This window comes from Odocoileus virginianus, chromosome 12 (assembly GCF_023699985.2).
Source record: "Odocoileus virginianus isolate 20LAN1187 ecotype Illinois chromosome 12, Ovbor_1.2, whole genome shotgun sequence".
NCBI classification, from domain to species: Eukaryota; Metazoa; Chordata; class Mammalia; order Artiodactyla; family Cervidae; genus Odocoileus; species Odocoileus virginianus.
This window is the reverse complement of record NC_069685.1, coordinates 45,969,727-45,994,611: the sequence shown is the minus strand read 5'-3', so window position 1 is coordinate 45,994,611 and position 24,885 is coordinate 45,969,727. Positions and strand designations below refer to the sequence as shown.

The 24,885-nt window shown below is 43.7% G+C and overlaps 1 protein-coding gene across 6 annotated transcripts in view; it reads left to right on the top strand.

Annotated features, from left to right (window-relative positions):
• LOC110149985 (transmembrane protein 132B-like) overlaps positions 1-24,885 on the top strand; it is a 92,753-nt gene that overhangs the window by 34,217 nt on the left and 33,651 nt on the right. For 2 of the 6 annotated variants that reach the window (XM_070475079.1, XM_070475078.1), the window contains exon 1: positions 24,123-24,681. The exons of the other annotated variants lie outside the window; for them this stretch is intronic. The gene's annotated coding sequence lies outside the window, so the exon portion shown is untranslated. Of the gene's footprint in view, positions 1-24,122; positions 24,682-24,885 lie in introns of those variants that run through there. 6 annotated transcript variants of the gene reach the window in all.

Genomic DNA, 24,885 nt, shown 5'->3' with positions numbered 1-24,885 from the left:
ACCATCTGCTTGTCCTATGGAATATTTCTCTCAGCAGCTCTGTCTAATCAGGTTTGGGTGTTAATTAAATGACTGATATTTGCATGCTAGTTTGGTGGCAACTTGGTGTCGTATTAAATTTTAATTTGGCCTAAGCCCGATAAGAAGATTCCTTCAGTCAACAAAGACGCTTGTATTAACAGGTTACAGATGTAATTAGGCACAGCTTGACTGAACTGCTAATAGATTCAGGTACTGGAGAGGAATTAGAAATAAACACTTACACACTTATTATTCATTGTTGGTGCTGGGGTATGTGAGTTGGCAGGACCACCTGAAATATGGAAGGTGGAAGCATAAAAATGCAGAATCCATCCACGTTTAAACTTAGATGCTGTCAACATTTTCTCCCAGTCTCTCTTTTTGCTCTTGTTTCTTTATTTGTGGATCTTTCCCTCTTACCAGTCTCTCTCAGCTTGTGTGTTTGCTGTCTTCTCCGTCTCTGTCTGGGTGGCATAGCCACAATAACAAATCACCATACAATGGATGGGGCTTCCGAGGTGGTGCTAGCGGTAAAGAACCCACCTGCTAATGCAGGAGACATGAGACGTAGTTCAATCCCTGGGTCAGGAAGATCCCCTGGAGGAGGGCAAAGCAACCCACTCCAGTACTCTTGCCTGGAAACTTCCATGGACAGAGGAGCCTGGTGGCTACCATCCATAGGGTTGCAAAGAGTCAGACACGACTGAAGTGACTTAGCACGCATGCATATAATGGATGACTCAAAACTGCAGAAATGTATCCTTTCACAGTTATGGAGGTAGAAGGTCCAAAGTCAACTTGAACTTGGCCACAATCAAGGTCAGCAGGGTGATGCTCCCTCCAGAGGCTCCAGGGGAGAATCTGGTCCTCGCCTCTTCCAGCCCATTGGCTTGTGGCCCCAATCACACCAGTCTCCACTCCTAAGGTCACGTCAGTGTCAACGTGGATGGATTCTTCTGCATATTCATGTCCTGTGCCTCTATAATGCAGGCGGGTCCTGCCGATTTATGATTGAGCCTGCTGGACTTCCAAAGGATGGAGAATGATTTGACCATGATGAGAAGTTGGGGGTGGGTGTGCAAGAGGGAGAAAGAAAGAGGAAGGAAGAGGAGGGGAAGGGAAGGGAGTGGAATGGGGAGAGAAGAGAGAATCACTATATTGACAAGTAGAGAAAAAGACAATTTCAAACTCTGAAAGAAGTAATCACCAACAAAAATGTCCCCCCAAAGACCAAGAAGGTGATGGATATGAGCAGAACAGCTCAGGTGAACACGGAAGTGGAGATGGGGGTGATTTGGCCATAAGCCAAGGGGACCGGAGGCCCAGATTCTCCCCTGGAACCTCTGGAGGGAGCATCACGCTGCAGACCTTGATTGTGGCCAAGTTCAAGCTGACTCTGGAGCTGCTAGCTGACCTTGATTTTGACCAAGTCACACTGATTTTGGACCTTCACCCTCCAGCATCATGAGAAGGTATGCTTCTTTTAGCATTATCTGGTGGTTTGTTTCAGCGGCCCCTGGAAACTAATTGGCTGCTTCTATCTGTGTCACATTATCCTCTGCCTCTCTCCTATAAGGATGTCCAGTTGTATTCAGGTTTCACCTGGATATTCCAGGATAATCTTACTCCCATCTCAGGATGCTAAACTGAATCACATCTATAAGTCACCGCCCTTTTTTTTTTTTTTGTCATTAAGGCGACATTTGCAGATTCCAGGGAGTAGGGTGTGGATGGCAATATTTAGTCCTTCGGTCTGAATACTGTTCTGTCTCTCTCTTGTTCTCCTTCTCGCCGCTCAGAGAAGGGCCTCTCTTTTTATTTATTCTTGGTTGCACTGGGTCTTTGCTGCAATGCTTATGCTCGGGCTTTCTCTGGTTGTGGTGAGCAGGGAGAACTCCCGAGCTGGGGTGTGCAGGCTTCTCACTGCTGTGGATTCTCTTGTGGCAGAACACAGGCTCTAGAGTGTGAACTCAGTATTAATACTTGGGGCACACAGGCTTAGTTGCTCTGAGGCATGTGGAATCTTCCTGGACCAGGGATCAAACCTGTGTCCCCGACATTGGCAGGCAGACTCTTAACCACAGCACCACGAGGGAAGTCCAAGTAGTGGCTTTTCTAAGGACTCCTCAGCTGTTCCATTTTGACCCAGAACCAGAAACTAACTGGCTTTTTCAACAGACCGACAGACAGGAACATCTGTCTTGAGCTGCATCTCCTATTTGGAGCCATGTGGATGAAGACCAGAACAGGTGTGCACAAAAGAACCCATCACTTCTCTTGACCTTGACTAAGAGCAAGGCTTTTACCAACGTGAACAAAGTGATCACTTTTGACCTGCCCTGCCACCTCTGGGAAGGTAGAAACCACTTCCTTTCAGGAGATAATTGCCATCAAGACTTCCTTTCAGGAGATAATTGCCATCAAGCTATTTGGGGCATTAGCCAAGAGCTGGTTCTTGGAAGTTGGGCACTTGGCCATCTCTACTGCTTATCAGATGTTGGCCTTGGGCATACCAGGAACCACCTCGGAGCCTCGGTTTTCTATCCTGTAAAATGGGCATGATGATGGCACCTCGTTTGGGAGGTGCTGTGCATTTCTGGGCTTACTGTATCTTCTTCTCCCTCTCTTTCTCTGCCTTGCTTCTGTAACTCTGTCTTTATCTTTTCTTGTCTCTCAGCTTCCCTGTTCTCTGCTTTGCAACCTGTGTTTCGCTGTCTCTAGTGGTCTCTCGAACTGTGTTTATTTTTAATAGGTTTTTTGGTACAACCTTTATTAATTTTATTTATTTATTATTTTTTTTATTATTTTTTGCTGCACTGGGTCTTTGTTGCTGTGCATGGGCTTTCTCTAGTTGCCATGTGTGGTCTTCTCATTGCAGCAGCTTCTCTTATTGAAAAGCACAGGCTCTATGGTGTGTGGGCTCAGTAGTTGTTGCACACAGGTTTGGTTGCTCTGGGGCACGTGGGATTTTCCTGGAGCAGGAATCAAACCATGTCCGCTGCATGGGCAGGTGGATTCTTAACCACTGGACCACCAGGGAAGTCCTCTAGTTATGTTTAAAGTCCTCTGGTTAAGCCGTCTACTTCCCCTAACTGCCACCACGTTATTCCCTTATTTGAGGAGATGGATTCTCTTTCTGTCTTAGCTGTGCTGTCCCTCTGTCCGCCTTTCTCTCTCTCACTCACCCTGATGGGGGTTCTGCTCACAGGGCCCTCTGCTGGTCCTCCACAGTACAGAGATAGGAGATTCCTCATCCCTTTGTTTGTTGTTCTAGTTGTTAAGTCATGTCTGACTCTTTTGTGACTATGGATTGTAGCTTGCCAGGCTCCTCTGTCCATGAGGTTTCCCAGGCCGGAACACTGGAGTGGGTTGCCGTTTCCTTCTCCAGGGAATCTTCCTGCCCCAGGGATTGAACCTGAGTCTCTCGCTTTGGCAGGTAGGTTCCTTACCACTGAGCCACTATCCCACCCACAGAAGCCTGAAAGATGCCTGTTTTCCAGTTCCTGGTCTGCAGATGGAGGTTTGCACTGACTGAGCAGACTTCACTTTTTCTATTCATTATTATTTATCCAGTAGAGAGAGAGAGAGAGAGAGAGAGACAGCTATGCATGGAATTGACCCAAGCCTCTTGTAGTTTTCATTCACTGGGACGTGGGTATCGTCCAACTCAGGGACCAACACAGCAAAGATAAGTCACACTTGGCCTCCAGCATTGATTACTGTGGCTCACGGGGCATCAGTTAAGAGCATGTGCTTTGGAGTTTGGCAAATCCCGGCTCAGCCCCTGACTAGGTGTGACCTTAGTTGAGTCACTTCCATCTCAGCCTTGGTTTCCTCTTTTGTAAAATTCGTGTAATAATCATACCTCCCTTTAAGGGCGCTCTTGTTTTTTCTGTGTTCGCCTGAGCTGTTCTGCTCATTTATCACCTGCTTGATCTTTGTGGAGACATTTTCCCCTGTGGCGCAGCTGGTAAAGAATCTGCCTGCACTGCGGGAGACCTGGGTTTGATCCCCGGTTGGGAAGATCACCTGGAGAAGGGAAAGGCTACCCACTCCAGTGTTCTGGCCTGGAGAATTCCATGGACTGTATAGTCCACGGGGTCACAAAGAATTGCACACAACTGAGCGACTTTCACTCGCCGTTGTTGGTGACTGTTGCTGCTTTCAGGGGCTTCCCAGGTGGCACAGTGGAATCCACCTGTTAATGTAGGAGACGTAAGAGAAACAGATTCTCTCCCCGGGTCGGGTAGATCCCCTGGAGAAGGAAATGGCAACCTACACCAGTAGTTTTGCCTGGAAGATTACATGGACAGAGGAGCCTGGAGGGCTACTTTGCAACCATGGGGTTTCAAAGATTGGGACACAACTGAATGACTCAGAACACAGGCACACTCCTTTCAGAGCTTGAAACTGTCTTTTTCTCTGCTAGTCAATATACTGATTCTCTCTTCTCTTCCTCACCTTCCTCTCTTCCACCTCCTCTCCCGACCCTTCTTCCTCCCTCTTGTACTCACCGGCCACCTCTCATCATGGTCAAATCATTTTCCATCCTTCAGAAGTCCAGCCAGCTCCAGTATGATGCCTAGTTTTACAGATGAGGGACTGGAGACCAGTGAAATACTTCCTTTCTTGGGATGATCCAGAAACCTTGCTTCATAAGTGGGAGATGAACCCACGTTCTGTGACTCTTATTTCAGTGCCTCTTATAAAGACTCTGCTGACCTTCCTAGCAGCGAGGTCAAGGATGTGAGTTGGGTGTGTAGGATCTGGTGCTTGTCTCTGACTGATAAGTGAACAATGTCTTAAATACTTCAAGATTTTAAAATTCAACCAGAGAGATTGTAAACTTCAGCCAGAGAGAAACTAGCGTTTTGACTTTAACTTAAATCTTGATTTTTAATTTTAGTGCAGAGCCTCAGGCACCTCTAAAGTCTGCTCTGCCTAGCCTTAAACCATCATCCCTGTGGACTCAAGATGAAATTTCACTAATCTTTGTTATTATGATGGAAGACTTATGGACATCAAGGGCAGGAAATTAAGCACCCCTTCCTCAAGAGTAACCTGGAACTAGCTTTGGAACACTTATTTCATTATTAGTCTTCCTACAGAACAGTGTTCCCTGCTTTTCAGTCCACGGGGCCACCAACTGCTCCTAATTTGATGTCTCTACTTTTCAGAAAAAGAACTAAGACAGACTTCATCCCTTAATTCCACTCCTGTTGTCTCATTGGCTCAGTTTGGGTCACGTGTTCACCAATTAACCAATCTAAGGTGGCCAGAGTCACATGTTCACCAGTTATCCAATTGAAGGTGGCCAGAGTTGGGGGGGGGGCAGTTGATGCTTCCCTACATGGCCGGCCAATGTCCATCTTGCTGGTACCAGGGGGATGGATATCAAGAAATGAGAAATTCCTGATGAGTGTCTAGAACAACACTGATGGCATCTCATCCATTGAACATTCATGACATTAACTCTTACCACATGCCAGACATGAAAGTTGGTCTGTACCTTCATGGACTTTCCAATCACTTGGATTTTTCTTGGTTCAGTTCCTTCCACTTTCTAGGAGGAACATTTGTGTTTAGTGTTGTTTCCCCAGCTTCAAGTTTTCCATGCAGGGGTTACAGACACATCTGCTTTATATTCTGTTGTACAAATTATGAAGAAAGACTGGATCAAAAAAACTTTCTGAACAGCATTAGGCTCCCCACTCCGATCTTTTTTATAGTAACCCCTTAGAGGGGTCTGATAGGTGGATGCTTCAGTTCAGTTCAGTCGCTCAGTCCTATGGAACTCTTTGGGACCCCATGGACTGCAGCAGGCCAGGCCATCCTGTCCATCACCAACTCCCAGAGTTTACTTAAACTCATGTCCATAGAGTCGGTGATGCCATCCAACCATCTCATCCTCTGTCGTCCCCTTCTCCTCCCACCTTCACTCTTTCCCAGCTTCAAGGTCTTTTCAAATGAGTTAGTTCTTAGCATCGGGTGGCCAAAGTATTGGAGTTTAGCTTCAGCATCAGTCCTTCCAATGAATATTCAGGACTGATTTCCTTTAGGATGGACAGGTTGGATCTCCTTGCAGTCTAGTTAATCTTTGCTACTGATGGATGTTCTCTGTCCACAGGTAGAATGATAATAGAAGTTTCTTCCTGTTTTTCCCCTCTTTCCCCTATTAACTATTATCTCCTTGACACAAGAACTATACTTTGAGTCCAGCTGAATTTTTATTGAATTTTCCTTTAAGTACTGTCTTTTTTGAAACGTTTCTCTTCATTTTCTTCAGGGACTGGCAGGTAGCTGGATTTTGAAAGTATCTTCTGCCCAGATAACGTGTTATCAGAGGCCACAAAAATAGTGTATAAATGGTGGGCTAGGCAGACTTCATAGGTATCTGAGGCTCAGCACTAAAATTTAAAATCATGATTTAGTTTCATAACCGAAACCCTAGTTTCTCTCTGGCTGAAGTTTGCAGTTGTCTTGAAATTTTATCAATCATAAATCGATTATCGCATCTGAGGTGAAGGGAGAAAAATGAAATAAAGTTATCACGAGAGTCCCCTTCAGACGCTGGCGCGGGAAAGCCAGAAGACAGAAGGTGAGCAAACTGATCTCAGATTTGGTTACTACTCCTGGGGCTTTCTGGATAGAAGAGAATCCAGTGTATAAACCACGACAAGCCTTGTGCTCAGTGTTTATGAGCTTTGGAGCTCTTTGTGCATTTCTCCTACCAACAGAACTTCACATTGTGCAAAACACACTTAACCAGGCTTTTTATTTTTTTAATTTAAAAATATCTGTATTTTTAAAATATTTTTATATATTTATATATTTTATATATATTTAAATATTTTATATATATTTAAAATATTTTTAATTTAAAAATATCTGGGTCTCTGCGGCAGTGTGTGCAGTATAAGGGCTTCTCTTTTTGCGGCACCAGGACCCTGGAGCACAGACTCTCTAATTGTGGCGTGGGCTTAATTGCCCTGAATCATGTGGGATCTTAGTTCCCAGACCAGGGACCAAACCTACATCCCCTCTATTGGAAGGTGGATTCTTAACCACTGGACCACCAGGGAAGTCCCCATTTAATCAATTTGGGTGGGCATTTTTGCTTGTTTTGCTTGTTTGTTTGAGTTGAAGTTTTAGGAATTTGATTTTTTATATGCAAAGGTTCCTTTGATGTTCATTACGGTAAAGTTTTAGCTTCATTTATAGGAAGAGATTAGAGAAGGAACTGGCAACCCACTCCAGTATTCTTGCCTGGAAAATCCCATGGACAGAGAAGACTGGTGGGCTACAGTCCATAGGGGTCGCAAATGAGTCAGAAACGACTGAATTTGACTCAACAATGACTTAGGAAGGGCTGGCTGGCTGCAGCAATACCATGGGAGCTACAGCAGTGGGTGTTGACTTGTAAGTTGACAGTCATCTTGGCTGTGCCCCTGGGCAGTCAGTGTTTCAACTGCTCACTCAGTGCTAAGAACAGAAACAGTAATAGTACGTGCACATCTTAAGAAGAGACTTGCCTGGAATTGGTCTGTGTGATGGTAGGGGCTAGCATGACTAGTTGGAAATCCGCAGGGCAGGCCGCAAGGATGATGGGAAACTGAAAATTCAGACAAGAGCTGACCTTGCAATTCACAGGCTGAAGTTCTTGTGTTTTTTTTTAATGGAAACCTCAGTTCAGCTCCAATAATCTTATCTCCATATCTATACTTTTATCTCTGCTTTAATGAGTTTTTTTTTTTTTCCATCCCCAGTCCCTCAGGACTTCCCTTCCTTAATGGATATCTGAAACATCTCTTTGTGTTTGTTTAATCTTCCTGGTGGGAATGGTCTCTTTCAAGCTTGATCTCAGTGCCATTTGATTGTTTACTTATTATCTTCACACCCAGAATAGAAATTGGACAAGAGTTTTGCATTGACCAAAAAGCTCATACAGGTTTTTCTGTAGTTGGTACAAAAACCTGAATGGACTTTTTGGCTAACAAGAGACGTGGGTTCAGTCCTTGGGCTGGGAAGATCCCCTGGAGGAGGGCATGGCAACCCACTCCAATATTCTCACCTAGAGAATCCCATGGACAGAGGAGCCTAGCGGGCTACAGTCCCTGGGGCTTCAGAGACTTGAACACGACAGAATGACTAAGCACACATGCGTAAGGTATGTTCAGGTAATACTTGGTGCAAAATGAATGAGTGACTGCAATTTATCTAGAGGGGAAAAATAAATGTACAACGTAACAGTGCTTCAGCTTCTCTGGCTCAATTATCATGTTTTCAGACTTTCATTCTAAATGTTCTGTTCTGTTGACAAGTAGCTATTAGTTCCCAATTTAATATCAATGTAAAGCAAATCATCTGTATTTAAAAGGGAAGAAAAATAATACTTATCACATAGATTGTTGAGAAAGTTAAGGTAGCGCTATAATTACACGTGCCATCTCTCTTTATTCTTATTCTGCTTGTTTCCTAAAACTATAGCTCAGAGGAATGTGAACTCTGCACCCTGGTCTCTGTCAAAAGTGAACTGTGAAAAGATAAAATGGGTAGGACCAGAATTTCAAGAAAGATCTGAATTGATGGGAAAGTTTGGAGTATCCCTGAATAACTCATTTGGAAAATAAACACTTGCTCTATCAAAAAATATACATTTTAGTGACTCCCATGGTGATCCAATGGTTAAGACTCCATGCTTCCAATGCAGGAGGCATGAACTTGACCACTGCTTGGAGAACTAAGATCCCACGTGCCACAACTGAGGGTTCACATGCTATAACTAAAAAGATTCAGTGTCAAAAAAAAAGTTGAAGTAAAAAAATTGTATATACATATATATATATATACACACACACACACACACTCTAAGACTCATTGGATTTGACTGTGTGAACCCTCAGTACTTTCCCTTTGGCTATTCTGAGAGTCAAGCTTCATGTCCCTCATCCCTTTTTGCTTGCTCTGTCATTATTGGTCACATGACGAACTCTGGTGTATTGCACTGTGTTCTTTTTTTTTTTTTTTTTTTTTTGCACTGTGTTCTTTAAGAGGTGTTCATCCAGTCCTTGGGGTTGCAGAAGAGTCTGATATGACTTAGTGACCAAATAGCAGCAGGTTGGTGGTGCCAAGTGCCCCAGTGGTGAAACCACAGGAGAAACAATCAAAGAAATTATCAATGTTTATCAGGTGAGAAAAGAAGAGGACTCATGGCTGGGAGGAAGGAGAAGGGATAGGAACTCTTTCTTAAGGGTTGGAAGGGTCATCATGTCAATGGAGTCTTCTCTTTTTTTTTTTTTTTTAATGAATTCCAGAGTAGAAGTTAAAAGGCTATCAATTTTAGCTCAGGTTCGTTATTGTTGTTGCTGTTTAGTCACTAAGTGTATTCAACTCTGCTGTGACCCCATGGACAGTAGCCCACTAGGCGCCTCTGTCCATGGAATTTCCCAGACAAGAATACTGAAGTAGGTTGCTACTTTCTCCACTCAGGGAATCTTCCTGACCCAGAGATGAAACCCATGTCTCCTGCATTGCAGGCTACATCTTTACCACTGAGCCTCTTGGGAAGCCCCTTAGCTCAGGATAAAGAACCAAGAAGTATGGCCTGGTGCATAGTGCAGGAATTAAACTTTCAAGCACCAATGGTGTTGATCTGATCCTGGTCTCGCAACTTGCTAGCTCCTTGAACTTGAGCATGTATGCACTAGGCACTCCTATAAACATGTTTGATGTATTGACTCATTTAATCCACACAACTTTTTGAGATAGATGTTACACACTCACACACACAAATGCTATTTATTGTGTGACTTTACAGATGTGGAGACATTAGGTAACTCACCTCAAGTCACCCAGCTCATAGGTGGTAGATCTGCAGTTTCCCATTGGTGCTTGCTGGCACTAGAGCTACCGATTGCCAGCTCTGTGAATAAATAACTAAACCTTTAGTGTGTTGTGTAGATACAGGGCTGTCGACTTTACATGTAAATCCATGGCTAATTCATTTCAATGTATGACAAAAACCACTGCAATGTTGTAAAGTAATTAGCCTCCAACTAATAAAATAAATGGGGAAAAAAAAATAAAGAAATGCAAATGTGACAGCTCAGAGTTAAGTTTCATTTGGGGCAAAATGAAGCCTGCAGTGCAGGGAACAGTACCTCAAATAGCTCTGAGAAACCGCTCCAAAGCAGGGAGGAGGAGGGTAAAGGTCAATATATGTGATTTTGATGAAGAGGGAATTCACACAATCAAGCATTTATCTTTGCCAGAGATTTCTGCTAGTCATGAGGAGCTGATGTCACTATGAAGGAATTAAGTGCTTTTTTGGATATGTGCTCAATCACTTCAGTCATGTTGGACTCTTTGCAATCCCATGGACTGTAGCCCACCAGGCTTCTCTATCCATGAGATACTCCAGGCAAGAATACTGGAGTGGGTTGTCATGCCCTCCTCCATGGGATCTTCTCCACCCAGGGATCAGACCTGTGTCTCCTGTGTCACCTGCATTGCAGGTGAATTCTTTACCACTGAGCCACCAGGGAAGAAGCCCTTTCTAGATATGAGGAGATGAAAAGATTGGGTTCATAAAATCAGTTTCTGAAAATAACTATCTGAAGACCTTTCCTGCCAGTTCCCTCTCGCCCCTAGCACAGAGTCCCTCATTCCTGGTCTCCACCCTGCACTCCTTTCAGGGGATGTTGAAGGTCAGCAGCTGCAGTAGCACATGAGTTAATCCTTGTAGAAGTAGATGACAAGTGCCCGTAGCAAGTGCCAATTTGTAGTGGACAGGACATTCTTAAAACCATCAGAAGAAGTACCCCTGGCTACTGTTTTTCTAGTAAAGGGATTGGTTTGTTGGGAGAAAGCTTTTTTGAATTTTCAAAACATGCGTTTCCAACCATACCACCATGAGGCTTCTTTTCTTCTTTTTACTAAGTTTCTTTGAAAGTCTTTTGGAGGAGAAAGAAAAATGTGATTTCCAGGGTGTGATTATATTGTTACCTTTGAGAATCTGTCTTTCAGGCTAAAGAATGGTCTCATGTCTTTGTGTTATTAGGAAGTGTATACTTTGCCAGTGAACCTTGGCTTCCGTTAACACCAGAAACCAGTCAAGCATTGTCAGCCTGGGACCGGATTTTTTCATTCTTGGAGAGAAATAAATAAAACACGATTGCTTGCCCTGCAAGAGAGCGCCTGCCAACTTCCTCTGCAATAATTAAGTTTGCAGGCTTCACTATCAGCCTGACCAGACACTAATGAGATGCTAAAGTGTTCAAAGAAGTTTCATTAACATTTTAAAGCTTTCCCTGCCCTAGGGAAGCATCTTGTTTTCAAACATGGTCTCTGACGGGTAAAGTAAGGCAGAGTGTCTTCTGATGGATGGGCTGTCAGAGGAAATCTAATGTGACCAGCTGCTTGCTCAGAAATGGAAAGGAGATTGATCAACAGTAGGACTTGACATCACCTCTAGGGAGTGTCAGCAGCATCCATCCAGCTGCAACTCCTGGATGCAGTGACTACCCAAGAGGTAAGTGGTGGGGCTGGAACTTGAACCCAAGCTTAGGGTATCCTGCTCTTTGTGCTCGTAGCGATTCTCTTTTTGTTGCTGTTCAGTCGCTCAGTCGTATCCGGTTTTTTGGGACGCCATGGACTACAGCATGCCAGGCTTCCCTGTCCTTCGTCTCCCGGAGCTTGCTCAAACTCATATCCATTGAGTTGGTGATGCCATCCAACCGTCTCATCCTCTGTTGTCCCCTTCTCCTCCTGCATCTTTCCCAGCATCTCCTCCTGCATCTCCCCTTCTCTTTCCCAGCATCAGGGTCTTTTCCAATGAGTTGACTCTTGACATCAGGTCATTTTGCCTCAAATACAGAAAAGTAGATTCCTCTCTTGGCCACTGACTCCAGGATCTTCAGCAAGTCAATTCAACTCTAAAGAATCTTAGCTTTTCCTCTTAACAGAAAAAGTAAGCTCACGCTACCTCGCAGGCCCTATTGTTCTATGAATATGATATAGTATCATTATTTATCACACGGTCAATCAGCAAGAGTCCATTCTGTCATGTGCTCCTTGAGGCAAAATGGGCAACAGCAGTGAGTAAGGCATTTTGTATAACTGACAATTTGTCAAATGCAAATCGTGAAGCAGATGTAAACACTATTATTACCATCATTGCTGCTCCTGAAATTAATTCAGAGGGTTCACTGGTCGTATCTCTCAGTTCAGTTCAGTTGCTCAGTCGTGTCCGACTCTGTGACACCATGGATTGCAGCATGCCAGGCTTCCCTATCCATCACTGACTCCCGGAACTTGCTCAAACTCATGTCCATCGAGTTGATGATGCCATCCAACCATCTCATCCTCTGTCGTCCCCTTCTCCTGCCTTCAATCTTCCCCAGCATCAGGGTCTTTTCAAATGAGTCAATTCTTTGCATCAGGTGGCCCAAGTATTGGAGTTTCAGCTTCAGTGTCAGTCCTTCCAATGAATATTCAGGACTGATCTCCTTTAGGATGGACTGGTTGGATTTCCTTGCTGTCCAAGGGACTCTCAAAAGTCTTCTCTAATACCACAGTTCAAAAGCATCGATTCTTCTGCACTCAGCTTTCTTTATAGTCCAACTCTCACATCCATACATGACTACTGGAAAAACCATAGCTTTGACTAGATGGACCTTTGTTGGCAGAGTTATGTCTCTGCTTTTTAATATACTATCTAGATTGGTCATAGCTTTTCTTCCAAGGAGCAAGGGTCTTTTAATTTCATGGCTGCAGTCACCATCTACAGTGATTTTGGAGCCCAAGAAAATAAAGTCTGTCACTGTTTCCATTGTTTCCCCATCTATTGCCATGAAGTGATCACACCAGATGCCATGATCTTCGTTTTTTGTATGTTGAGTTTTATGTCAGCTTTTTCACTCTCCACTTTCATGAAGGGGCTATTCAGTTCCTCTTCACTTTTTGCCATAAGGGTGGTGTCATATGTGTATCTGAGGTTATTGATATTTCTCCTGGAAATCTTGAGTCCAGCTTGTGCTTCATCCAGCCTGGCATTTAGCATGATGTATTCTGCATATAAGTTAAATGAATAGGGTGATAATATACAGCCTTGAGGTACTCCTTTCCCAATTTGGAACCAGGCTATTGTTCCATGTCTGATTCCAGTTGTTGCTTCTTGACCTGCATATAGGAGGTAAGTAAGGTGGTCTGGTATTCCCATCTCTTAAAGAATTTTTCACAGTTTGTTGTGATCTACACAGTCAAAGGCTTTGGCATAATCAATAAAGCAGAAGCAGATGTTTTTCTGGAACTCTCTTGCTTTTCAGTGATCCAACAGATGTTGGCAATTTGATCTCTGGTTCCTCTGCCTTTTCTAAATCCAACTTAAACATCTGGAAGTTCACAGTTCATGTACTGTTGAAGCCTGGCTTGGAGAATTTTGAACATTACTTTGCCAGCGGTACATTACTTTGCCAGCGTGTGAGATGAGTGCAATTGTGCAGGAGTTTGAACAGTCTTTGAAATTGCCCTGCTTTGGGATTGGAATGAAAACTGACCTTTTCCAGTCCTCTTGCCACTGCTGAGTTTTCCAATTTTGCTGGCATATTGAATGCAGCACTTTCACAGCAGCATCTTTTAGGGTTTGAAATAGCTCAACTGAAATTCTATCACCTTCACTAGTTTTGTTCACAGTGGTGCTTCCTAAGGCCCACTTGACTTCGCATTCCAGGATGTCTGGCTCTAGGTGAATGATCACACCATCGTGGTTATCTGGGCCATGAAGATCTTTTTTGTACAGTTCTTCTGTGTATTCTTGCCACCTCTTCTTAATATCTTCTGCTTCTGTCTCTGGGGTGCTAAAAACTTAAACTAGAGGGAATTCCATGGTGATCCAGAGGACTCGGCACTTTTACTGCTCTGGCCTGGATTTGATCTCTGGGCAGGGAACTAAGATCATACAAGCCATGTGTGTGTGTGTATGCTGAGTCGTTTCTGTCATGTGCAACTCTTTTGTGACCCCGTGGACTGTAGCCCATCAGACTTCTCTGTCCATGGGATTCTCCAGGCAAGTATACTGGGGTGGGTTGCCATGCCCTCCTCCAGGGGATCTTCCTGATCCAGGGATTGAACCCATGTCTCTCATGTCTCCTGCAATGGCAGGTGGGTTCTTTAGCACTGGCACCACCTGGGAAGCCCTCAAGTCATGTAGTGCAGCCAAAAACAAACAAATAAACAAACACCTAAACTAGAAAGCATTGTCCAGATGTGTTGAGGACCAAAGGGGCCATAGCTTAGCTTAGCCCTTAATAGGCTCCTTTTAACTTGAAAAGATGCTAATAAGTCACAGCATTAAGGCTGTCAAATTCTCCCTTTGTCACCATTGTTCTAACACAAAGTGACACTTGGAATTCTGTGGCCAGACTGTCCTGCAGTTGCTTGGTTCCAACCTCTCAGCCTCGTCTTAACCATGGCACATAAAGCTGGTCAGCCCTTGGGGACCCCTTCTGCGTGGAGCTTGGCTCTACCTCTTGGCTCTGTCTCAGAATCTTTCCATAAAAGAACTCACCAGTGGACTGCCTGCTTTTGCAAAGGAGAGAGTGAGGTATATCTAAAGATGTGTGCCGGAAACTCAAGTTTTCACAACTCCGGGATCCCCCTAGTGGACAGTAAACAAAGCAGTGGCCTGGCCCTTTGCCTGGTGAGGCCTAGATGGGTAGGCAGCTCCCAGGCAGGTGGCCTGAAGACCAAGGAGGACATTTGTGCTCTTTTCCAGTTCCAGGAGGGACCTGATCCCTCCTTCTCTCTGCTTGCCTCCAGGAGTCCAGGAGGTTTTTATGTTTACTCCTTTCTGCCCTTGGATCCTCTTTTTTTAAATATTAGTACTTTTAAAATAATTTTTAGTTATTTGTTTTATTTTTGGCTATGCCGAGTCTTCATTGCTGCTTGGGCTTTTCTCTAGTTGTGACAAGTGGCAGCTACTCTCTAGTTGCGGTGCCCGGGCTTCTCACTGAAGTGGTTTCTCTTGTTGCAGAGCACAGGCTCGAGGATGTACAGGCTTCAGTAGTTGTGGTTCCCAGGATCTAGAACACAGGCTCAAGTAGCTGTGGTGCGTGGACTTAGTTGCTCCACAGCATGTGGCATCTTCCCAGGTCAGGATCAAACCCGTGTCTCCCACCTTGGCAGGCAGATTCTTTATCACTGAGCCACCAGGGAAGAGCTGGAACCTGTTTTTGTTTTTAAAATCAGGTTATGTAAACATTCAAAATCCATTCCCCATCATCCATCCACCACCCAACCCCTTGGCCTTTCTGCTTCTTCTTTAATCCTATGCCCCTGTTTTAATCTCACCATCAAATACTCCGTTCCTTTCTATTTTATACTGGTCGTGATGCATTTCAAGCAGTCTTGGAACTGTGGTTATACGTCAGTGGATACCCTGCATAGACAGCCATACAGCAGAGTACGGAGTCTGAAGTCACATGACATAGATTCAAATCCAGGTTCTACTACACCTTCTGTGGCCTTGGGCTAGTTGTCTCATCTGTTCAAGGCTTGGTTTCTTTCTTATATTTAATTTGTAGTGTATATTGGAGTATAGTTGATTTACAGTATTGTGTTAGTTTCAGGTGTTAGCTAAGTAGTTCAGAAACACATATACATCTATCCATTCTTTTTCAGGTTCTTTTCCGATATAGGTTATTACAGAACTTTGAGTAGAGTTTCGTGTGCTACACAGTAGGTCCCCTACCTACTAATGTTCAAGTTGCAAGCTTCCAAAGATGTGAATGTGCATTCACATGTTCAGTCATGTCAGTTAGTTCATGTGTCTGACGTATATTGTCACGTGTGTGTCTTCTACCAGGGGTTGTGCTGTAGTGTACTTTGCTATCCTAGTACTGTCTAGAGTACAGTCTACAGTGATTTCATTTCAAGCCCAGAAGGTCATCTATGATAAAAAAAAAAAAAAAGAGCCACTACCCAGACATCACTAGATTGTTTTTTTCAAGAGGGTACTGTGCTCGGTTGTGTCTGACTCTTTGTGACCCCATGGACTGTGTCCCACCAGACTCCTCTGTCCATGAGGATTCTCCAACAAAAATACTGTAGTGAGATGCCATGACCTCCTCCAAGGGATCTTCCAACCCAGGGATCAAACCCAGGCCTCTTGCATTGCAGGCAGATTCTTTACCATCTGAGACAAGAGGGTAGATAGAATGGAATCCAGCAAGGAACCAGAACCTGTGCCGTCAACATCAGGCATAAGTGACATTGCAGTTGCCCTCCATCTCCTATTGCTAACGATTCTTCAGCTCCACCATCTCTCACCTCCTCTCCTCCTCCAGTCAGTCACTCTTCTTGCCTGTTCACAGGATGCCAGCCCCTGTTCACCAGCTGTTGTACTGTGCTACTGTGCTTTTCAAGGCAGTCTACTGTAAGATTAGAAATGCTTTATTTTTTGTGTTTGTTTCTTATGTATTATTTGTGTGAAAAGTGTTATAAACCTATCATAGTACAGTACTATATAGCCAACTGTGTTAGTTGGGTACCTAGGCTAACTTTGTTGGACCTATGGACAAATTTGACTTATGAACATGCTCTCATAGCATAGCTTATTCAAATGTAGAGGGGACTTACTGTACAATTTGTCCTTGCCTTGGTTTCTTAACCTTTTCAAAATACTCATTCTATGCAGTGAAAGTGTCATTTGGTTTGTTCTAGAAGGAAATGGCAAGCCACTCCACTGTTCTTGCCTGGAGAATCCCAGGGACGGGGGAGCCTGGTGGGCTGCCGTCTATGGGGTCGCACAAAGTCGGACACCACTGAAGTGACTTAGCGGCAGCAGCAGGACCAATATGAGATTTTCCAAAGTTCCCGAGTTTTTTCAGATCATCTTTTAACCAGAAAGGTGAGCGTGAACAACTGAATTTACTGAGTGATTCCCAGGCACCCAGTTCTTTCAAGTGATGGATACAGCAATCATTTAGGATATAAGTGATTTTATCTCCATTTCAATTGGAAGAAAAGCTATGACAAACCTAGAAAGTGTATTAAAAAGCAGAGGCATTACTTAAAGGTCTGTATAGTCAAAGCTATGGTTTTTCCAGTAGTTATGTACGGATGTGAGAGTTGGATGATAAAGGAGGCTAAGCACTAAAGTATTGATGCTTTCAAACTGTGGTTTTGGAGAAGACTCTTGAGAGTTCCTTGAACAGCAAGGAGATCAAACCAGTCAATCCTAAAGGAAATCAGTCCTGATTATGCGTTGGAAGGACTGATGCATTGGAAGGAATATGCTCTTAATACTTTGGCCACTTGATACAAAGAGCCAACTCATTGAAAAAGACTCTGATGCTGGGAAAGAGATTGAAAGCAAAAGGACAGGGGGCAGCAGAGAATGAGATAGTTAGAAAGCATCACTGACTCAATGGACATGAGTGTAAGCAAGTGCCAGGAGATGGTGAAGGACAGACAAGCCTGGTGTGCTGCAGTCCATCACTGGCTCAATGGACATGAGTGTAAGCAAGCGCCAGGAGATGGTGAAGGACAGACAAGCCTGGTGTGCTGCAGTCCATGGGGTCACAAAGAGTTGGACATGACTGAGTGACTAAACAAAAGTCTCCATTTCACAGTAAGACTGAAGCTCTGAAAGTTTTCATGCCAAGATCAGTCATGTAAGAAACAAGAAAAGTGAGGTTTGAGTCCCATTCATCCCACTCCAGTGTCTGTGCCTTGTCACCTATGAGGATGATTAAATTCCTAGTTTTTTAATTTATTTATTCAGTTACTTTCGACCAGTCTGGGACTTTGTTGCTGCACAAGGGCTTCTCATCGTGGTGGCCTCTCTTGTTGTGGAGCAAGGGCCCTAGGTGTGTGGGGCTTCAGTAGTTTTTGTGCGTAGGCTCCGTAGTTGTGGCCCACAGGCTTAGTTGATCCAAGGCATGTGAGATCTTTCCAGACCAGGGATCAAACCTGTGTGCCCTGCACTGGCAGGTGGATTCTTTAGCACTGGACCACCAAGCAAGCCCACCACTCCTGATGATGAACATTAAGGAAACACCTAATGAACTTCATGGATGTTTTAATTGGCTGCTGCTTTGGTGGGAGAGCCCCCTGAATCATGACTAAACCTCCTTTTCTTAAAGGATGCTGAAGGGTTAAAGTGAACATACTAAGATCAGTCAGAGGCTTTGACTGTCTGGGGAAGTGTCTGGAAGCAAACACTTCTGCATGAAGCCAGATGGATGTTAAACATCTCATTTCACTGCGTGCTGAAGATAAAGTGAACAGCAAAACAAAAAATACAAAGACAAAATGAAATGGGAACCATTTAGAAGGGGGATTTCTCTGTAAAGAGAGCATCCCTTGAGGGTGAATCAATACAGGTTACTCATCTCCTGCATTGTACATGGGTTCGTTAAAAAATCAGTGGCCTCGCCGATCGATAAAGCTTCAGGGACCCAGGCCTGTCTGACAGCCCAGGGAGTGCGAACTGCACAAAAGTAGATGGCTACTCTCCAGGAAGAAGTTTTCTCAAGTCAAATCAATAGGCCCACATCTCCAGGCTGCATAAGCCGGGGAACATTAATGGAGTTGTTTCAAAAAAACAAGGCTAATAAGCTCTGCTGTTATTCGATTTAACTTCAAAGATCCTGGTGTAGCCTTACCTGAGGAGAGCAAAATTAAGTAGGGAAGAAAAGCGTTTTTCACCTGCATCCCAGGGAAGGGCATGTACCAACAGAACTCAATGACTTTCACATGGCCATGCCACCTTTGTAGAATGCATGTTTTGGGGATTGACTTGCAGATGTAAACTGGAAGCTTTGCCTCAGAGTGGCGTGTAGCCTGCAGCCTCCAGACATGGTCTTCCTAAGTCCTAGATATAAATGCACCAGCTAGAATCCTTGTTATAAGTCTTGCTGCTGCTGCTGCTACTAAGTTGCTTCAGTCATGTCCATCTCTTTGCGACCCTATGGACCATAGTCCACCAGGCTCCTCTGTCCATGGGGATTCTCCAGACAATAATACTGGAGGGGGTTGCCATGCCCTCTTCCCGGGGATCTTCCCAACCCAGGGATTGAACCCACATCTCTTATGTCTCCTGCATTGGCAGGCAGGTTCTTTACCACTGGTGCCACCTGGGAAGCCCTCTAAGCCTTGAGATCTTAATTCAGGATTTCTCAACCCTGCCATTTGCAGTCTGATAATCATTTATTGTAAGGGTTTATCCTATCCATTGTACAGTGGGTTTTTAAAAAAAATTTTTTTTTAATTTTATTTGGCCTCATTGGGTATTAGTTGTGGCACACACGATCTTTAGTTGGAACATTTGGGATCTAGTTCCCTGACCAGGGATGGAACCTGAGTCCCCTGCATTGGGGGCACAGAGCCTTAGCCACTGGGCCACCAGGAAAGTCCTTGTGCAGTGTTTCTCAGCATCTTTAGCCTCTTCCCCACTAGATGCCAATGTCAACTCCTTGCCTGAGTTGTAATTAGCAAACATGCCTCCAAACATTGCTAAATGTCCCCTGGAAAGTCTTTTACCCTCAGGCTGAAATTGTTCCTGGGTAAGAATTGAATTTTACTTGCAGAAAAAAATTATGGAAAAGAAGATAATATCTTGAACCTTATAAACCAATATTTAGGAGGTTAGGGCCTTTGTGATGATAGGAATCAGAGGTAAAACTCTGATTAGACACTTTCTTTTTAAAAATAATTATTTATTTGGCTGTGCCAGGTCTTAGTTGCAGCACTCAGGATCTTCAAACTTCATTGCAGCATGCAGGATCTTTATTTAGTTGCGGCATGTGGGATCTAGTTTCCTGACCAGGGATTGAACCCAGGCCTTCTGCACTGAGAGTGTGGAATCGTAGGCACTGGGCCACCAGGAAAGTCCCTGGATACTTTCTTCTGTTTCTTATTTCTCTGCACCAGTTTTATTTCTCCAGATAAGCTTCTTCACAAAATAGAGACCATGACCATGAATAGACTGAAACTCATATCTGTGCAACTCTGTAATAAGGAAGGAAAAGAATCTTTTCCAACCAAGTTCAAGCCAAAAGCACCAGGAAGCGTTCTATTCCAGCTTAAGTAACAAATCTGCAAGTCACTCTGGAGCTGTCTGTGTTTCGGGGGAGTTGACAGACTCCAGTTGGCTCATCTCTTCTCCTGTTGGGCAGGGGTTTCCTGCTAAGGAGAAGATAAGAAACTTATTCATTCATCCATCCACCCATCCATCAATCATGTACTTTGTACTATTCACTGTCTTGAGTGTTGAGGATATAAAGATAAATAGCTCACCTGTGTCCTGCCTCAGAAAGGTTTTCAGTGCAGTTTATTAGATTTGCAGCTAAACTGGGATAATACCCTACGTCATTTCAGCAGATGGTGATAAGAAACTCTATTTTAGTGATTTGGGAAATGATTGAAAAGGGTCTGGAAGCAGATATGGGACTTATGAGGGAGCAGACAGAATTTGATTAGGAAGACAATGAGAAATAAGGCATTCTCGCAGTTGAAAAAGCCTTGGCCATTTTTTCCCCACAATTTTAAACTTTATTTTGTATTGGGGTATAGCTGATTAACAATGTTGTGATAATTTCAGGTGAACAACAAAGGAACTCAGCCATTTGTGTGCATGGATCCATTCTCCCTCAAACCCCTCTTCCCTCCAGTCTGCCACATAACATTGAGCAGAGTTCCCTGTGCTATACAGTAGGTCCTTGTTGGTTATTGCTTTGGCCAGTTTTTAAATAAAATTCCCAAAATGCTAGGGAAAATAGAGGAGATAGCAATTGTCTCAAAGCTCATCTTGTAAGGGCAAGTGTCAGCGATGATACTGGTGGATAAGTGTCACCCCAGAATCCTATGTATGCCCCTCCCTCAGATAAACAAATACTGATAACTGTTATCTCAGTGTCAGGAGGAAGCTGCAAAGAGGAAAAAGCAAAAACTCATTAGAACCACCGAGATCCAAGCTGGCAGAGGATTTGACAAGGTTTCAAGGATTTCTCAAGGTTCCAGAGAACCTTGAGCCTCACTGTAGCCTTGGTATTGTACACCAGTACTTCCCTGGTGGCTCAGGTGGTGAAGGATCTGCCTGCAATGTGGGAGACCTGGGTTCGATCCCTGGGTTGGGATGATCACCTGGGAAAAGAATGGCAACCTACTCCAGTATTCTTGCCTGGAGAATTCCAAGGACAGAGGAGCCTGGAAGGCTACAATCCACGGGGTCACGAAGAGCTGGACAGGACTGAGCAACTAACACTTTCACTTTCACAGTACCTTACTGAATAATGGTAACCAACCGGCACCATGACAGTTGACAGTTACCATGACAACAACCAGAAAAGCCCAAACAAGGATTGAAAAGGACAGCTGCATCCATTCCGGGTCCAAACCACACCCTTGTTCTTGGATAACTCATGAATATTCCTCTCACTCTTGCAAATCCCTCCCTTTTACCTCAGCCTTCCTGTATATGTGGTGTCTTCACCCGACACCCAAATTGGGTTGAGAAGTTGTTTGCAAGCTAGGTTCCCATTTCTCCATTCTTTAGCCATTGAATAAATCTTGTGCTGTTCCAGTCTCAGCATCAGTGTCATTATTTCGAATCTGATTGGAAAAAGAACCTCCCTGGCTAAGACAGGGGGTCTCGGCTCAGGGTAGGACCCTGGCACAAGTCTAGTCAACCAGTTCCATAACAGAATTATGAAGATTGTGTAAGCTGAGCAAATGAGTTTCAGGTTTACTCTAGTCAGAGAAGGGTCATTGGACAATGGCCACTGGGTGAGAATTCTTTTAAATTATCTTTGGAAATAATGAAATTGACAGCAATACAGGTGGTCCTTAGACTAGAGGAAAGGTTATTATTAAAGTTCTCTTCCCAAAATCCAAACAATATACTAAAATCCTTGTTTCCTTTAAAGCATTAACCATGGGCTGGAATTTTTCTTTCACTTGTTATTTGCTTGGTTCTGTCTTTTGTCCACAATAGAACATGATCCCTATGGGTTCTCACAAGTCTCTGGAGTTCACTTCTGTATCTACATCCAGCACAGCATCTGGTATCTACAGGGTGTTCAGTAAATATTCCCAGAGTTTGTTCATTCATCCATCTATTATTCATTTATTCAGTCATTATTCAGTCATGCATATACCCAGTCATCTGTTCAGTGCAGCACTTAATGAATACCTACTCCAGCTGGTTTATCAAAAAAGAGCATTATTGGTTGATATGTAGGTATTTGGAAGGAAATAATGTCCAGATTGATAAACAAAAACCAATAGATGTTTGCATTGGTGCTTCTGTGTCTCCATTTATATTGTGCAAGTGGCACTTTATACATAGGGCATCCTCCCTAATGGAGAACTTTTCTTTTTGATGAACAATCCAAAGCAAGATCTTTCTCAGATATATGCTGGTGGATGGGTAGAGAAGCCTGGAATGTAACAGTTCATAGCTTGTATGGAGAGTTGTTCTCAAAATCATGACTGTTGAGAACAGAGGTATTGGAATACCCATACTTGTGGGAATGTATAATGAAGCAACTGCTTTAGCAAACAACTTGGCAGTTTCTCAAAATATTAAACATGGAGTTCTCATAGATCCAGAATTCTCACTCCTAGGTATATGCCCAAGAGAAATAAAAATACATGTCCAAGTGAAAACTTGTACATGAATCTTCATAGCAACAGTATTTGTAATACCAAAACACCCTCAAATATCCATTTTCTGGTAATTGGATAAACACATGTGGTCTATCCTTACAACGGAGTATTATTTAGCCATTAAAAGGAATGAGACACTGGTAGATGTTACCACATGGATGAGACTCAAAAACATGCTGAGTGCAAGAAGTCGGTCATGAAAAGCCATGCATTGTATAACTATGTTCACGTGAAAGGTCTGGAACAGAAAAGTCCATGGAAACAGAAACTGGACTTGTGGTTGCCAGAAGCTGTTAGGCAGGGTGTAAGGGATGAGGAGTGACTGCTAATGAGAAGGAGGTTTCCTTTGGGGGTGATGAAAAAATCCTATAATTAATAGTAGGGTTACTATTGTTAATAGTTAATATCGCATACTTATGTATCTAAATAAAATACTAATTTGTACACTTTATAAGCTGAATTTTATGATATGATCTGTGGATTTTTATCTTAAAAAAAAAAAAAATTAGGGCTTCCCTGGTGGCTCAGTGGTCTGCCCGCCAATGCAGGGAACATGGGTTCCATCCCTGATCCAGGAAGATCCCACATGCCTCGGAGCAGCTAAGCCTGCGTGCCACAACTGTTGAGCCTGTGTGCCAGACCTGGGGAGCTGTAACTACTGAAAACACGTGCCGAACTACCAAAGCCCTGTGTGTTCTAGAGCCCCCCTCTGCAACAGGAGAAGCCACCTCAACAAGAAGCCTGCTCACCTCATCTAGAGAGTAGACCCAGCTCACCAGGACTCAGGAGCCTGAGGGAACTCAGAATGGAGAGCTGCAGGATACTGGCCCAGACAGCTGAGGAGACTATCACAGGAGTGAATTCAGTGAGCCTAGACTCTTGCATCTTCCCAGCGCTAACTTCCTTAACTTAGGATATCTGATTTTCCTTTAATTAGCAACAATCTTTTGATGTTCAGACTACCTGCCCTTTGTGGCAAAAATTCTATATAACCTGGCTCCTCCCCTCGCCTCCTCGGAGTAGTTCTCTCAGGGTTACTTGAGATGCTGTGTCCCGGGCTTGAAGTCCTAAAAAAATTCCCACTGAATAAAACATAACTCTCCTCTTTTAAGCTGAGAATATTTTTTAAGTCCAGACACATCATGAAATACCATTCTTGTCCAGGAGCACTGAGAATTTATGGGTAAATTAGCTTTTTGTAATTTGAATTATATTATGGCCGTACAAGATGAGATGATGATAAGTTTGTTCTGTTTTACTACTTTAAGCCGAGGTTTTCCATGAAGCAATAAATTGGTATCATTTCACCACGGCAGTAGGGGCAGAGGGCGGGGTAGGGGTTAAGAGTTGTTTCTATTGGTGAGCTCACTGCTTGCACACACAATTTCTCGGACAGCTCAGAAAAGGTCCTGCAGAGGCAAGGGTTTGATTTCTCTGTATACATGGCTGGAAGAACACAAACTCCATCCATGGTAAGATTGTAATGCTGAAGGCGTTGCTTGTGCACCAAGAACTTCCCTTTGAAACTACTAGGGCTTGGCTGGATTCTGGATTTCTGAGTCTTCTGAGAAATACCCCAAGATTGGGAGTTTGGCAGCGGGCACCCCATCCGTATCTGCCAGGTCCTGCCAGCTGAGGTCTTTCTTAGTCCCTCTTTTTGACTCTGTGGAATAAGTGGTTGAGAGGTCACATTTTTAAAAAATTTATTTATTTACATTTATATTCACTTATTTCCCCTTCCCTGGAATCATAGAAGCAAACTGTCCATTATTGATGAAAGAAATAAACACCCTAAAATTTGAGAATACTGTTTTATTCGGTGGAGTTTCTGAGGACTTCAAGGCTGTGTGACTGCTTCTAAAGAAGCTCCGAGGGACTGCTCTGAAGAAGTAAGAGAGGAGCCAGGATGTACAGTAAGATCCCCTACGTGCAAAGTTCCAAGTTGTGAATGAACTTTCAAAGACGAGGACGGACTTTTACATGTCCAATCACGTAAGTCAGCTTGTGTGTCCGGCGTACGTTGTCCTGTGTGTGCATCCTCTACATGTGGTTATGCTTTTGTGTACTTTACTGAGCATCACTGTATAGGATACAGTAGCACAGTATCTTTATTTCAAGCCCAAGATGTCCAGGAGCAAGCATAAATGCAGCCCATTCATGTTGATGTATGGCAAAAACCGTCACAGTATTGCCAAG